Genomic DNA, 17,880 nt, shown 5'->3' with positions numbered 1-17,880 from the left:
CAATCTTTCCCTTTTTCTATTTGGCCAGCTGTTGAGGTCTCACCATGACTCAACAATAGTCCTCTCCAAGTTATTTAAATAAGGACTCATTTGTTATAACTAAAAATATAGAAACTTATTTGCCAATGTGAAGAGCTCCCGACCACGCTGTATAGTCAAACAAATTTAGATGGTCATTTATTCAGTGACTGTTTTGTAATAGCTGTCATACATTTATTACTGAACTAGGCATTTAATTGTATGGCTTCGACAAGTTGTGAATTAATAACTTGCAGCTTCATTTTAAAAAATTCGTCTTCTTTTCCTGGCATTTCTTAGCTGCAATAATGACTGTACTTATGTTTGACATGAGAATAAAACATAAGACAGGATTTCAATCATGATAATTTCTTCAGTCAGCAGTTCCTTTAAACAGACTAATTTATTGGTAATTCACATCACTTTTTGAGACAAGAAAAATGAATGTCTCATATTTTTTATCTCATACTGGTATAATGCATTATTTATATATTTTGTATAAAATAAAGTTTATTTACAAAAATGTATCAATGTCTATAATGCAAACTCTTCACTTTAGGTTATGTATTATAAGGACAGTTACATTTTGATGAAATTAATCAGAATATTTTAATTTAAAAATGCAAATATCATTGAAAAACAAAATTATTCAAATTTACAATATAATGTGCAGACCCCATTTTAAAATTCAGAATTATATTATATTTCTTTGGATATATAAATACTATATTCATCTAATCTATACCTGGTTTGAAATCAAAGACATCATTAAAATATATTTTTTTATTAACACTAAGCTATTATTAAAATAATCAATTGATAAGTCCTGTAATAAAAATGCATTGTTAACCTATTTAAAGAATAAAAGCTGTCAAATTATCAACTCAGTAAGCAAAAACTTTGCTTCTATGTTTACCAATTTATTACTAAATAATATTAATTCAAAACTTTGGTTTCAATTGCAACAATTCAGATATATACAATTTTTCACTGAATTTTGCTTTTTTACATTAATACTTTGTATACTATCAAATGTCTTCTTAAATACCAGCTAAAGAATTCTGTTTGCCAAATTCTGAGTAAAAGATAAAATAGTGTTATTTAGAAACATGTAATTTTATAAACTTTAATGTAATTTATACTTTACATTAAATGGAAATAATGTCTATCTTGTATTCATTTTAAATCTAGTTGTTTATCAGTGTTGCTAGTACATTGTGATTCAGCATAGTTAGGAAAATATTTGTAATTTTTTTAATTTTAGACATTTTTATTTAATAAATAACTTCAGTAAATAGCATTATAAAAAGTGAACTGTTAAAATTAAAAGGTTCTTAAAGTAAGAATGTTACTAGTATAAAACAAAATGAGCAACTCAGACAGCGAGGAGTAAGTATACAGTGGTCTGTAATGTAGCACTAACTGGCCTAGTGAGAGCTGTTGCATAAGCCACAGTACAACTTCCCATGTTCATTAAAAAGGCAAATTTACAGCTAAAACATTAAAGTACTGATTTTAAAAAGTCTTACCATTGGGTGGTGGGCACATGGTGTCATATACAGATTTTATAACATAGAAACCCACACCTGAAACCTATATGTTCATGTTGACCAATGTCACCCCAATCAATTTTATTTAAAAAAAGATACCACAAAATTGTAAATACAGTAAACGATTAGAAATGGTGATAAAAACTATTAATTCCCAGCTAAATCTTAAGGGTAATAACATCATAAACAATATTCATAAATTAAATTCATGTTTTAGTTTTATCTAATTTATTCTCATGGAAAAAAGTGTCTACCATTTCTTAAAATATTTAAGCTTCTATTTTAGGATTTTTTTGTCAGTGGTGAAATTAAGCATGATTGTTCTATTTCCATTAAAAATGTGTTTTTTCTATTTCTTCCTATTAAAAATTATTTTATTACATAAAGTTTTGATTCTAATTTCATAAAATTGAGCCAAGCATTTACCTGTTCAATCAGTTCAATATTGTCGAGCAAAAGTACCTACTCAAGTTCCTATCTAAATGTATTGTACAATGTGACAAAGCTACAATCATGACAAATCTGTGAAAAAAGTGTACAAAGTCACTAGCTTAAATTATTTACTATTTGGGTAAACATTAAACTGTAAGTAGACTTGGTTTATTTTAATTTCAGTAAAGAACATTATTTATGTTGTGTCCAAGGTAACATTCCAAAGTTGAATTAAAAATAAAGACATTTCATAATACAACTAAGCCACACCTCATTCAATTTCAGTCTTCCCTTTGAATAAAAGAGTACTAAGTCAATATTTTTGTATGTGGAAGTCATAAATTAGATGTAAATAGTCTTTCAGTTTATTATAATTTTAACATTCTAATAATTAATAAATTGAACTTTCAATGTCAGATTTTTGAAAATTGTAACTGGAAAGCCAGGCATTCAATCCTTCTCTCTGGGAAACAAATTAAGAAAACACTGCCTTTTTTAAAAAAATGAGTGAGTTACATTATGATCATGTTGTGGCATGAATCTTGCTTTTTGGGCTCTGCCCAACATTGTCATTCAGAAACTACCATTAGCAGAACATATCTCTTCAGCACAGTACAAAAAGCCTTTCACATATATTTGAATTTATTTTAATGTGGTTTACTAACTAGACTGTGTACAGATATGTAAACTGTGAAATGATTTACTTTTAAAATTATTTGATTTATGATTGTGTTGGTTTTTCTAATGTTATGCAAAAATGTTGGAAAGGCAACACGATCATGTGTCAAATCAGTCATATAGAAAGATATGTCAATGGATAGGAAACAGTGGTTGCAACAAATAAAATTATGAGTTGGTTCAAATAAATAGAGCATATTTTGAGGTACAGTCCTCCTGAGTGATGAAAAATCAAAGATTTTAAAATAAAAAATAAAAATATATAAATATAAAAATCTAAAGTAAATTACAAGGCATGATGATTTTTATTAACAACAATGGATTGATTTTCATATACTTTTGGTGACATGAAAAATATTGGTGACCTTTGCTTCTGTTAAAATGATTAGGAATTACTACCATCAGATTTAATTAATTTGGCCCAATTCTATACAGTATATTCTACGATAATTCATTGAAGAGTTATTTTTCTCTTCACACCTTGGGAAGTCAGCTTCTGACTAGCCTCCTTATGGAAGACTCAACATATGAAGATATCTTTACAAAGCAATAAATACAGGCCTATAGTAGGGATGTGCATATACTTTGCAAGAGGATTATTATCTTACAGAGATTATAGAGAATAATGGGTCTTGGCTTTGTTTTTCAGCTGCAACTGTAAGTCCATGTTCTCATCCCAGGACTTGTACTTCCTGACCTACAGGGAATGTGAAGATATCCTGGCTGTAACACCTGTCCTACACTGCTTGCCATTGCTTGTCTGGCTGGCAGGCAGATGGCCCTTAATTCACCACATGGATACTCAGCAAAAGATGATCTTCCCCTCCCCTACCTAATGGTGCTGCTTTCTTTCCCCTCTCCACACTTCCTTCTCTCATTCTTTATTTGATTTGGTATTTATTGTGCCTACTATGTGCTAAGTAAAAGATAAAAGAATATAATCATGAAAAAGAGACTGGGAGACTAAAAGAAAACCCAAAATTACAATCTATACTAATAAAAGGGTAATATGCTAATTAGACCATCTTCTGGACGTCCAACATCCTTCCAGTCCCCCCCAGCTGCCCTCCCCTGCAGGCCTGGTTCCCCCCCAGCTGCCCTCCCCTGCTATCCTGGTTGCCCCCAACTGCCCTCCCCTGCTGGCCTGATTGCCTACAACTACCCTTCCCCTGCTGGCCATCTTGTTGAAGCCATCTTTGACCACATGGGGGCAGCCATCTTGTGGGAGGGCATGAGGGTCAATTTGCATATTACCTCTTTATTATATAGGACTAGAGCCCTGGTGCATGAAATTCATGCACTGGGGGGTGTCCCTCAGCCCTGCCTGCGCCCTCTCCAATCTGGGACCCCCTCACAATCTGGGACTGTTGGCTCCTAATCACTCACCTGCCTGGCTCCTGATTGCCCCTAACCATTCTGCCTGCCAGCCTGATAGACCCCTAACCACTCCCTTGCTGGCATGATTGACACCTAACCACTCCCCTGCAAGCATGATTGATACCTAACTGCTCCTCTGCCAGCCCGATTGCCTCCAACTGCCCTCCCCTACTGGCCATCTTGTGATGACGTGGGGGTGGCCATTTTGTGATAAAGTGGGGTGGCCATCTTGTGGTGGCCATATTGTCATAAGGGGGTGGCCATCTTGTGACAATGTGGGGCAACCATCTTGTGATGACATGGGGGCAGCCATCTTGTGGTGGCCATCTAGTGACAATGTGGGGGTGGCCATTTTGTGATGATGTGGGGTGGCCATCTTGTGGTGGCCATATTGTCACAATGGGGGTGGCCATCTTGTGACAATGTGGGGCGACCATCTTGTGATGACATGGGGGCGGCCATCTTGTGACAACGTTCAGGCGGCCATCTTGTGATGCAAGGGCATGAGGGTCAATTTGCATATTACCTCTTTATTATATAGGATTGTTGTATTGGAATTTAAATCCCTAATTTTTGAATCCTGTATATAAGTATTTATTTTCCTAGGAAGTTGTTTAGACATTAACTGATTAATAGATCAAATATATATATAGGGTGTCCTAAAAAGGTATATACACATTTTAAATAATTATAAAGAAAGTGTTTATTAAAACACAGTTTATTTTAAAAATTAAGCTATCAGCTGTTAAAATGTGTATACATTTTTGGGACACACTATATTTTTCTTTTTCTACCTCATTGTAACTTCTTACCTGATTCATAAATTATTATATTAGCCAAGGGGAAGGAAGAATAAAATATAGTAAGTTTCAGAAAACATGCAGAGTTTGAAACACTTAGCTCATTTATATATAGCCAATGATGAGACATATTCAGCCAGAGACTCTTAAATGTCAATTACATATATCTCTTATTTGTTCAGCTCTCAAAATATTACCAATTTTAAATTAGTCACTCAGTGAGGTCTAGAATCATATTTTGAAACTACTGAGGTCTAATTGTAAACTGTTTTTTATTATTTTATCTTTTTTACTAAGTTTTATAAAATGTGAGAGATAATTTATGCAGCTATATATTCTTCAATTAAAACAATTAACATATTTTAGAGTCTTTTATGTTTATTGCTGAACTTGCACAAACATTTAATTTTTCAACGATGAGTTAACTCTTTGATCAATAAAATATTTTAAGAGAGAGAATGTAGTTTATATAAATAAAGCACAAACAGAAATTTCAACTCAGTGTGAATAGTTAAACACAAGCACAAAGGGCAGGAAACATGAGCAGGCAAAGAATGTTGGCTGACAGAAGAATTAGCTGCATAATACCTGTGGGTGGCCTTCATAGAAGAGCAGAAGAAAGTCAGACTGAGCTCTTTATCAGTTTTTATCAAGAAGCCTTTGTTTGCAATTGGCCAAGCATTTTAAATTATTCCTTTGGGAAAGATATCAGTAAAGACTGAACATAATTTTGCTCTATTCTAGCAGAATTTTATTCTAATAATAGCATGCTCTTTTACTTCCAAAAGTATTTTTGACTTAAATATACTAAACTAATTTAATATTTTAAGTGATTTATTTTTGGGAAGCTAGGGAAAAATACTTGGGATAAGATCTTAACCAGAGAAAGCAAAATTTAAATGTAACAGCTATTAATATTTCATGATAATCTGTTTTTCAGTTTACATTGTATATCCAGACACAATGATTATGGTGTAAAAATAAAGTTTTCATTTTAATGTCAATTAAATAACAGCGAAATTTTTCAGTATTCTAATTATTTTATTCAAGATAATTGTCATTTGATATAATTGAATAGTTTAAATCAAAATTATTTAGTATTGCTTTCTACATACTCTAAAATCAACATATTCTGCCCTTTAATATGATTTTTGTTTAATACAATTATCATCTAGAGCAAAGATATATAACACAATTAAATGAACTTCTATGTAATTTTTCAGAGAATAAAGACCTTTACATTTAATGTATTGATAAGCACATTTGGGGGGCAGGGGGAGGGAGAGGAGCAATGTCTTAAGGGGCTCCTAAAACTGGTTGCCACTTTGTGTCAGTCCTACTTCATACCTGGATTATCCATGAAAATGAATGTCGCACTGACTTTTTTAAAATATATGCAGAAAGGCCGACATACATGCTATCACTTTGATTTATCCAATCAAGTACCACAAACTGTTCAAAATCTGTATATAAATCTATTTTGCATCTAATTAAAAAAAAACCCACACATTTGTTGCAGTAAACCACAAACTTAAGCTGTAACTACCTTTTCCACAAGATAAAAGCAAAAATTGTCCTGGAAATGCAATTTCCAGAAACAACATTATGACATCAAAAGTAAATATATAAAACCCTAGAGCACCTTGATTACCGTCTCCCATCATGAATACATAGGAAATCACCTCCCAGCATATTTTGTGCAACACTCATGTATAAACAAAAAATAAATGAATCTTTCCAAATTAAATTATTAACCCTAATTATGGGCCGGTTGTTCACTGAGGATGGAAAACGATAATTAGAGGGATGCTTTGAGGTAAGTTATGGGAAAGGCAAATAAAAGTTTTATTTATCACTCAGAAAACTTCTTAGGTGTGAGAATTCAGCAAGTAGAAAGGATTTGGCAAGGCTAGTAAAGTGAAAGTGTAATGACTTTAATTTAGACTGATTCCTGTCGTGAATCCCCCACCTTCAAGAGTGAAGTGGCTGAAACAGGATAATAAATGTACCCCTTTCTGAAACCAGGTTGGTCAGTTTCTTTCCAAATGCAGTGAAAGACCAGCCCAGGTCACTGAGCAATTAATGTAAGCACCACAGGTTCAACTGCTCAGAGCATTGAAGTACTACAAGTTTGCCTATTATTAGGCTGTCACCACAGAAAGCTATATGCCTCAGAAACAAGTTTCTCAGAAAATGAACAGATAATACTCTTCAAACTTTTCAATTGTGGTGATCTTAGTGAATTCATTTCAAAAGCAAAAATTAACTTTGGATTTCGGTACCTGTAAAAAGCATTTCTAACATCCATAACCTTGATTATCATTAACTTCCCTCATTTAAAAAACCATTTGTCCTGATTATATATATAAATGTGTATTTTCAAAAGGATTGGCTCAGTGCCAACAGAGTAAAGATGCAAGAGAAGAAAAATCCGTAAGGTATTAAAATGCAGATTTCTACAAGAAAATAAATACAGAGGTTAATATATTTCAACTAAATATTTCAATAATGAAAAGGAAATTGGAAGCACATTATTATCAATTTGACTACTTTATATACACTGAGTGGCCAGATTATTATGACCACCCCATCAGTACTTCATTGGGCCACCTTTTGCCTTCAATACTGTGGCAATTCTTAGCATTGACTCCATGAGATGTTGAAAGGTGATGCAAGGAATCTGACAACATGCCTTATGAATAGCACTGTCCAGTTCTGTGAGATCTGATGGTTGTGGAACCAGCTGCCTGATGGCTCTTTTAACTTCGTCCCACAAATGCTCAATTGGATTGAGATCTGGTGATTGTGGGGGCCACCTAAGCAAGGTAAAGTTTCCCTCATGTTCTTGAAACCACTCCTGCACAATACGAGCACTGTGGCATGGTACATTGTCTTGTTGAAAGAAGCCATCTCCATTGGGATACGCCATCAACATGATAGGATGAACTTGATCAGCAACGATACTTAGGTATGTTGTGCTATTCAGACGTTGTTCACACGAATTAAAGGGCCCAAATCATGCCAGGAAAACATGCCCCAAACCATAACACTGCCCCCACCAGCTTGAAGAGTTGTACTCATGCATGTGGGGTGCATGCTTTCATGCTGTTTCCGCGAAATTCTCACTCTGCCATCTGCATGATGCAACTGGAAACGTGATTCATCGGACCACATGACTTTTTTCCAATGCTCGACTGTCCAATCCTTGTGTTCCTGTGGAACTGGAGACGTTTTATCTTGGTAACTGCAGACAGCAAAGGTGTTCGAACAGGACTTCGGCTTTTATATCCCATAGGATGCAGTGTATGGCTAATTTGCCTACAAACATCAGGTGGTCATAATAATCTGGCCTCTCAGTGTAAATGACCTCTGTATTTCTTAGAAGGCTACTGGAACAAACAAGTTAAAATAAAATGTCTTGTGGCAACGCATGATTAAAAAGAAATATGCTAACGAAAGTGCTACTTTAAATTGTTAAAGGGTAATCTCTATTGCCAATAGGTATAGACACATTGTGTTAAGATTGATATCTTTGGTTAATATAGCCAATATCTAGATAAGGTGATACCTTTCTGCTTACCTGCATAACATACCAACTAGTATTGCCATTAAAAGAGATAGTCACTTTTTGTATATATAACTAAGGATACAATTGAGGTTACTGACTTTATTTGGATGTCTTGTATAGCATGTTACATTGCACTTTATATTTAAGTTAAATTTATGTTTGTTTCCTTTTGCTTTTGGTGTTTGTGTGCAGATTGGTAATTTTATTGATAATTACATATTTGCAAGATAATCTTAGTCAAATTCCATTTATAGTTATAATCCCCATTTAACCTAATGATTTCTTGTCCCTTCCTTAGAGGAAATGAAATAAATAAATTATGAAGGTGGGTTGATCAAGATGGTGACATGGGAGGCTCCTGAACTCCTTCCTCTCTTCCAATGGACACGCCAAATATACACCCTACACAGGGAGCAATTATTTCTGAAAGAAATCCAGAAACCAGTTGACTGACTCCCACACATTGGGCAAATGAGAACACACCTACATTGAAAATGATAGGAAAGGCTGAGACCTATTCTCGCCATAAACCCCACCTAAGCAGTTCCATATAATCTGGAGAGAACTCCCAACTCTCAGCTACTCCCTGAGGAATGAATGGTTTGCAACCCCCATTTAGTACCCCAACCTTTTAGACTCCCACCCAAGGAACACATCCCTGAAACACCTAGCTATAAAAGCCTATTAGGCTTGTGTTCATGAGATACACCAGACCAAGCATGTCAAAATTGCGGCCCGCAGGCTGCATGCGGCCCACAACGAAGATGTTTGCAGCCCAGCCAATATAACGGTTTATAAGAAACCTTTTAAAATTTTTTCTTAATTTTTACAATATCCTGTTATACATAATTATTAATAGGAACTACAAAGTTCGCTAATGACTGATTACTATAATCGTGTTGCATTCAATTCTCTCACGTGTCTTACACGCAGGTGCACCATTTCTCTCCACTAATAATAGCAGCGAGTATTTTAGCAGCCGATAGCCACGTCATTAGTCTTGGACTGATTTGTTTGGTGTGTGCAACAGGAAATATTTTGCTTTCGGAGAATATGAAAAATAGGTTTATTTGCATTACGCTTATTAATTTGTGCAATTATTCAGTGTCTGGTAAGTTAATGTTCAAGAAAAAAATAGTAATTTTTATTAAAATGTTGTATTATTTTATGTTAACGATTACTCATTTATTTCAGCCCTTTGTATTCAGCATGTCTCTATCGAAATAAACCTAAGTTTCTATGAAAATTTAAGCTTTTGTTTTTTTACGACCCATATAAACTTAAACCTTGTTTATTTGGCCTCTGTTAGCCTTTGAGTTTGACATGCTTGCACCAGACTACTGCAAACAAAGCAGCATGTGCAAGCATTCATCATAGCTATCCTTTCAGGGCTCAGTGCAGAGGGAATAGACAAAAATGCACATTCCCCACTCTTTCCCTGAGGGAGGCCCAACGGCACTCTTTGAATCTGCTGCCCGAAAATCAGGCTTCAAACTTAGCACACATTTAGGGGTTGGCTGTGATGCTCCCTGAAGACTAGGAAAACCAACTGGTAGACATCTCCCTAGCTGTCTGTCTAGCATGAACCAGTATCACCCTACAAGGAGCTTGCACATATGTCTGCGCTCCAGTTTTTACACTGCTGCCTGAGAGACGGATCCTAGATCATATGGCTCTGATAGCCAAAGGTGCTTTTATTCATGAGTCACAGAGGACTGTAGCACAGCAGGGTTTTTTTAATTTATCTTTATTGTTAAAAATATTACAGATGTCCCCTTTTTCCCCCCATTGGTCCCCTCCACCCTGCTCCTGCGACTTTCCAAGACCTTCACCACACTGTCTGTGTCCATGGGTTCTGCATATATGCATATAAGTTAACACTGAAATAGTGGCATCCTAATCAATGGTGAAAATCTGACATTTATTCTTCTAAAACAAAACAAAACAAAACAAGAATGCTCCCTCTCACCCCTTATTTCAGCATAAAACCGGACATCCCAACCAGAGCAATTAGTCAAGAAAAAAAAAGGGGGGGCAACCATATCAGGAAAGAAGTAAAATTCCTCTATTTACAGATGTCATGATAGTAAACACTCCATCAAAAGCAGTAATAACAGCAAATCTATTAGAAGTAAAAAAAAAAAAAGAAAGAAAGAACAATTTCAGTAAAGTTGCAGGATAAAAAACATCAATATTTAAAACCAGATGAATTTCTATACACTAGCAACAAATTATCAGAAAGAGAAATTAAGCCCTAGCTGGTTTGGCTTAGTGGATAGAGCATAGGCCTACGGACTGAAGATTCATGGGTTCAATTCCAGTCAAGGGCATAAACCGGGATTGTGGGCTCAATCCCTAGTAGGGGGCGTGCAGGAAGCAGCCGATCAATGACTCTCATCATTGAAGTTTCTCCCTCTCTCCCTCTCCCTTCCTCTCTGAAATCAATAAAAATATTGATTGAAAATTAAGAAACAACCCCCTTTATAATAGCATCAGAAAGAATTAAATACTTAGAAATAATTTAATCAAGGAAGTGAAAGAGTTACACAGCAGAAACAATTAGACAGTGATAAAATAAACTGAAAAAGCAAACATATGAAGTTATACTCTATGCTCATGGATTAGAAGAATTACTATTGTTAAAAGGTCAGTACTGCCCAAAGACATCTATAGATTCCGTGTAATTTGAATTGCATTTTTCACAGAAATAGAACATGTAATCCGAAAATTTATATGGAACCACAAAAGACCTCGAATAGCCAAAGCAATCTTAAGAAAAAGAACAAAGTTAGAGGCACACATTTCCTAATGCCAAACTATATTACAAAGTTGTAATAATCAAAACAATATGGTATTAGCATAAAGAGAGACATACAGATCAATGGAACAGAATACAGAGTCTAGATATAAAACCATTTATAGATGATCAATTAATTCTTAACAAAGGAGCCAAGAATATACATTGGGGAAACTATAGTTTCTTTGAAATATGGTTTTGGGAAAATTGAACATCCACATATAAAAGAATGAAATTTGACCTTTATATTACATGATACACAAAAATTAATTCAAAATGTATTAAAGACTTGAACATAAGACCTGAAACCATAAAACTCCTAGAAGAAAACATAGTGGGTAAGCCCATTGACATTGGTCTTGGCAATGACTTTTTGAATATGACATCAAAAGCAAAGGAAACAAAAACTAAAATAAACAAGTAGGACTATATCAAACTAAAAAGCTTCTGCATATCAAAAGAAACTGCCAACAAAATGAAAAGATGACCTATGGAATGGGAGAAAATACTTGCAAACCACATATTCAGGAAGGGGTTAATATAAAAATATGAAAATAAATCATACAACTCAATAGCAAAAACTAAACAAATAACCCAGTTGGAAAATGGGCAAAGTACCTGAATAGATATTTTCCCAAAGAAGACATACAAATGAGCAGCAGGTGCATGGAAAGGTGCTCAGCATCCCTAATCATCATGGAAATGCCAGTCAAAACCACAATATCATCTCACATTTGTTAGCATGGCTATTATAAAAAAGCTAAAAAGGTTTAGTGGATGGGTGAAAAAGGTGAAAGGGATTAAAGCGCAAATTGCCAATTATAAAAATCATCACAGGGATGTTAGGTATAGTATAGAGGATATAGTCAATAATATTGTAATAACTATGTATGATGCCAGATGGATACTAATTGGGGTGAACACTTTGTAATGTATATAAATATTGAATCACTATATTGTATACCTAAAACTAATGTATTGTATGTCAACTATACGTGAAAAATAATTGTTTAAAAGTTAAATAACAAATGTTGGTGAGGATGTGGTGCGGGGGGAAGAAGGAACACTTATGTACTATTGATGGAAATGGAACTTGACACAGTCACTAAGAAAAGAGAATGATAGTTTCTCAAGAAATTAAAAATAGAACTTCTACTACCTCACCCCTAGCCTCTCCCTCAGGATGCCTTGTGGTAGGAAATTATTATCCCTACTCATTACTAGTCTTTTTTTTTTTTAATGTAAAGGTAACACAGGATGTGTGTAAATGTCAATAAAATACCATTTGCCTTATAGGGACATGTACATATTTTCATTCTAGTCATTCTGATTTAAGCATCCCATAAATTATGTTTTTGGTGATTTGCCTACATTCTACCTCATGGGAACCACACATGCAATAGAACAACCATATAATTTTTTTTTTGTGGCAAATGTTACTTAACTAGATTACAACATTCTACTTTAAGATTTAAAAACATCCTTAAATTATGGTAGATAATTATTTTAGTTGCCTAAGGTAAAGAATTCTTGCCAGAACTCTAAGCCACGTGGTTTGGATGAACTTCTTTTCTTTAGACATGATTAGTTCACTGTTTCCATAGAGCAAGAAGGTTGGTTTTTTTGTTTGTTTGTTTGTTTTTATGAATGCTTTTTCTAAAAATACAAAACAAGCAAAACCAACAAAGCAGTATTGGACCTATTGCAAATTTTATTCAATATTGTTTTTTAAATCTTATACTACGGAAATCCTAAAATAGATTTATTTTGCTTTTTTGAGTTCACTGTAATTGTTAACATAAAAATTGGGGAGGAGATAATTTTCTAAAATAAATGCCTTGGGCCCTAGCTGGTTTAGCTCAATGGATAGAGCATCAGCCTGTGGACTGAAGGGTCCCAGGTTCAATTCCAGCCAAGGACACATGCTCAGGTTGCAGGCTTGATTCACAATGTAGGGCGTGCAGTAGGCAGCTGATCAGTGATTCTTTCTCATCATCGATGTTTTTATCTCTTCCTCTCCCTTCCTCTCTGAAATCAATAAAAATATATTTTTAAAAAATATAAAAATAAATAAAATAAATGTCTTGGTGTGTTTTTTCCCGTGGTTATTTTGGTTCTTGCTCTAAACTTAATGTGTTTAATTAATATCAGTAATTATTTTGTTGCCTGCATACAACTATTAATGCATTGTATTTTATTAGAAGTAGAAAAAGAAATATTAAAAGTATTCAAATTCTGTGGGTTTGCTAAAATTCTTTAGAGATACTTTTTTTTTCCTTTTCATGAACAGTGTATAAGACTCCAGCCAGGTCTATAGCATGTGGGAACAGAGCCCTAGATCTGATTTCCCAAATGATACTATGTCCTGGGTGCCTGATGAAAACTAGGCTAATTCCAAATGATCTAGAATAGTGTCAAGTGAACATGCCATGGAGACAGCCCCCAGAAAGATAGTAATATCCTAAATCTTGCCAGTTGGTATGAAAGCTTTATTCCTCCTTACTAATGAATTTCTATCTAGGAAATATCTGTATATGTGGCAGGTCTGATCTGAGAATTTGCCGACTTTCATTAAAAACTGGTAGTGATGTCACACAGCAGACTAAAGTCAAATCACCAGAAACTTTGAGGGCTACTAAGGAAGACCTAAGAGCTGTTGACTTTTTTAGCTTGGGTTAGTTTGCAAGAGTCTCTTTTGGTGATCACCTTGAAAGCATGGATGCAATTTTAGATGTAGAAACAGAAACATCTGAATTGTTCTGCAGAAAAGGAGGAAGCACCTGAGATTGGGGGTGTTTAGGAAAAAGAAACAGGGACAAGAGAGCTGGAAGCTATATGGAACAAAGCGGAGAACATGAGTCTCCACTGCTACAGAGGAGGAAGAGAGAGTTCAGCAGACCTGTATGATGAGGAATTGTAAAGCATTTGCTAGGCAAGATGTAATATAAACTTCCTCTTCCTCTTCTGCTATGAAATCATTAGGAAAATACACATTGCTCACTCATGTTTTTGGAGCTGGTCACTTTTTTTTCTGAAAAGTGTACAAAAGTACTGATTTCTGCCTTTTTTTTTTTTTTTTTGGTATCAAGGGGCAATACTAAAGACCACACCCAGGGCAGTTTACATTTAGGATCCAAATATACTTAATTGTAGACTCTTAGAGATTAATGTCATTTTTTGTCCCTGTGTTTATACTTGATTATTCCTGGAGTACAATAAATAATTTATTTTTCCACATTGATTACATTAATAACAAGTGTGGGCTGCTGGTTTAGATTGAGAGGCAGCAGACCTGAATTCTTTACAATGTTCTCTTTCAAACTGGGTCAGAAGTGTATTTAATCTCTGAAGTCTTTGTCTCAACATTTGCAGCAAATGTTTGAACTGACCTATCTTTATGAAAACATTTAGCTCTATTCACTAGCATTCCATTGTATGTTTATATCAGTATACAAACTCAGTGATTCAGGTAGTAAAACTGTTCTAGTTCTTCTGGGCTCCAACATTCCATTAAGCTTTAGAATAGGTTAGAAATGCATGTACACATTCTTCTCTTATCACACTGTGTTACTTTTATATCTATAATAAATCTAATGGACTAGCCAGAAAAATAAAATTTTGCCTATTAATTTGGGGGATTATCTATACCTCCACTGTCCCATAAGATTTTGGTGATGATGGGCATGTTCCATAATATAGAAGCAGCCACATAAGGCTACTGAGAACTTCCTTAAAGTGTGAATAAAGTGGTGTGTTGCCTTATTACATCTACATATTCACTATACTTATCAGATAATTAAATGTTGCTAATGAAAAATAAAATGCTATGCCCTGACTGGTTTGGCTCAGTGGATAGAGCGTCGGCCTGTGGACTAAAAGGTCCCAGGTTTGATTCCGGTCAAGTGCATGTACATTGGTTGCGGGCACATCCCCAGTGGGGGGTGTAAAGGAGGCAGCTGATCGATGTTTCTAACTCTCTATCCCTCTCCCTTCCTCTCTGTAAAAAACCAATAAAATATATTTTAAAAAAAAAAGAAAAAAGAAAAAGAAAATGCTAGAAGAATAACCTGTTAAATTAATATGATTCTAGAGTAAGTAGTGGCTTTTCCAAGCAAAACAAAATCACATGTAATTTTTAAAGCTTGACAAATTTTGATATATAAAAATTTAAAAGTTCTATATAGAAAAAATAAAGAGTTAAAAAAAAAGATGAAATGTGAACTTGTATTGGCAGCACATATAGAACATACAACCATAAGAGCAAACAGCTCATTTTATCAGATTAAATAATATATGTACAAAACAACAATAAAATAATATAATAAATAAAGTAATTACAATTAAAAATATTCAAAAGTGTAGCTTTCAGAAAAATAGTACAGATATATGAGTAGATTTTCAATCTCATTTATACATAAATATATGCAAATAAAACATGAAATATACAAATATGAAAAGTTGGATAATATCCAGTACTCGTAAGACCATAAGGAAATAAGAACCCTCACAAATAAATTTTTGGTGGGGGTGTAGGTGGATGCAAATGTTTTGAGGGAATTTTCTCATATATATCAAAATGTATAATGCATGTACTTAATATTCCAACATTTCACATCGATAAATATGGTCTTGGATAGACTCACAATAATATATCAAAGCATATGTTCAAAGGTTTTTATAGCAACACTAGAGGCCCAATGCCAGAGGCCCCGCCCACTGGTCGTTCCGGAAGGTCTTTCCACCATCCAGTCTAATTAGCATATTAGCTCTTTATTATAACTAAAATAAACTAGAAATAAAGTTAATTACCAATAAGGAAAAAATGGTTAAATAATTTATAATATGTTAATATCCTATATAATAAAAGCTTAATATGCAAATTGTCCCCTGGATGAGTTCAGCTGGGAGTTCGACCACTCAACCATTCCCTATGATGTGCATTGACCACCAGGGGCAGACACTCCGACCGGTAGGTTAGCTTGCTGTGGGTGCTGGTGGGCTGGACTGGAAAGTGAGGTGTGAGGTGAAAGCCATCAGGAAACTCCCAGAGTTTGGCCCGAGGCCTGGTGGAGGCGGGCAGGGGCTGGAGCCAGGAGGGACGTGGTGGCTCTGGAGGCTGCTATGCGTGATCCGAGAGCCATGGACTGTGCAGCCTTCTGCAGCCTGTGGTGTTCTCAGTGAGCAATTTATAATCTTCAGAACTGCTTCTTTTTATTTGTTAAGTTTCACTAACTACTCCAGGAGAGTAGGTAGCACCATTATAAGGGGACAGGCCAGGTGCACCTGCCCAAGGCCAAGGGGCAGCCTAGGTCTCCCAGGGCGGGCAGCAGAGAGGGGGCGGGGCTACGTCAGAGAAACTGAGTCTAAAACTTGAAAGGAAGTGGGAGGCAGCGAGGGGTGGAGGGCGACAGCTGCGCAGGGGCCTAGAAAAGCTGCTGGGTGGGGGCAGTTGAGGAGCCTGGTGACTCTCCCATGGGACAGGCTCCACATCCCTCCTTCCTCCTCCCGGTGACCCATCACCCCAACTCTCCTCTGAGGTCCCACCTGGGCTAGCCCCACACAACCCCGCCCCGCCCCACCCCGCACAGCCTTGGGGAGCTCCACCCCCGGAGGAGAAATTGGGAGGTTGCAGACAAGAGGTTGCAGGAGGAGGGGGCAGAGCAAGGCCACCAAGTAAGATGGAGGTAAGAGAGAGGGAGAGACCTCACAGGACTGGGGACAGAGATGGGTGGGAAAGGAGGGCTGTGTGGAAGCGTCACCCTTGGTTGAAGCTGAAATTCTGACCCCATTTTACTGACCCCAACAGTGTGTGTGTGAGGGGCGGGCATGAAGACAAAAGTGTATGTGAGGGGACTGGATGGATGGAGAGCAGTGATGTTTGATTCATGGACTATTTATTTTTATTTTTGTTAATATATTTTTATTGATTTCAGAGAAGAAGGCAGAGTGAGAGAGAGACAGAAACCTCCTGCACACCCCTACTGGGATTGAGCCCATAACCCAGGAATGTGCCCTTGATTGGAATCGAACTCAGGACCCTTCAGTCCACAGGCCGTGGCTCTATCCACTGAGCCAAACCATCTAGGGCAACCCATGGCCTGTTTAAAACCTCTGCAAGTAGGCTGAGCAAGGGTCTTACCATGATGGTGTTACCTGATAATGAGGGTGTCTCTCTTTATGTTGGGGTAATTGGAACTGCAGCAAAGTAAAGACACACCCATGGAGCCAGCAAAGGGTTTCCATGCACATGATGCAATTTACTTCGTGTGGCAGCTGAAGAGGGTGAGCAGAGCCTTGGGAGGACATGAGGTCTCCAAGACCAGGGGCTGGAGGGAAAGTGCATGCCAAGCATTCCGCACCTTGAGCTACAATCTATATATATAAAAGCCTAATATACTGAGTGGTCGACCTACTGGTTGCTATGACATGCACTGTCCACCAGGGGGTAGATGCTCCATCTGATAGGTGAGCTTACTGCTGGGATCGGGATTGGGCAAAATTGTGCTGGACATGCCCTGGAGCCCTCCTGTGGTCCTTCCCTTGGTCCCTCCCCAGCTACTGGCCCCGATCGGCCCCGATCACCAGCCAGGCAGAGCAACCCCACCCGTGCATGAATTCATGCACCAGGCCTCTAGTATACTATATTGTTTATAGCAACAT

The sequence above is a fragment of the Cnephaeus nilssonii genome (genome assembly GCF_951640355.1).
Source record: "Cnephaeus nilssonii genome assembly, chromosome: 6".
NCBI lineage: Eukaryota > Metazoa > Chordata > Mammalia > Chiroptera > Vespertilionidae > Cnephaeus > Cnephaeus nilssonii.
This window is presented reverse-complemented; position numbering follows the sequence as displayed.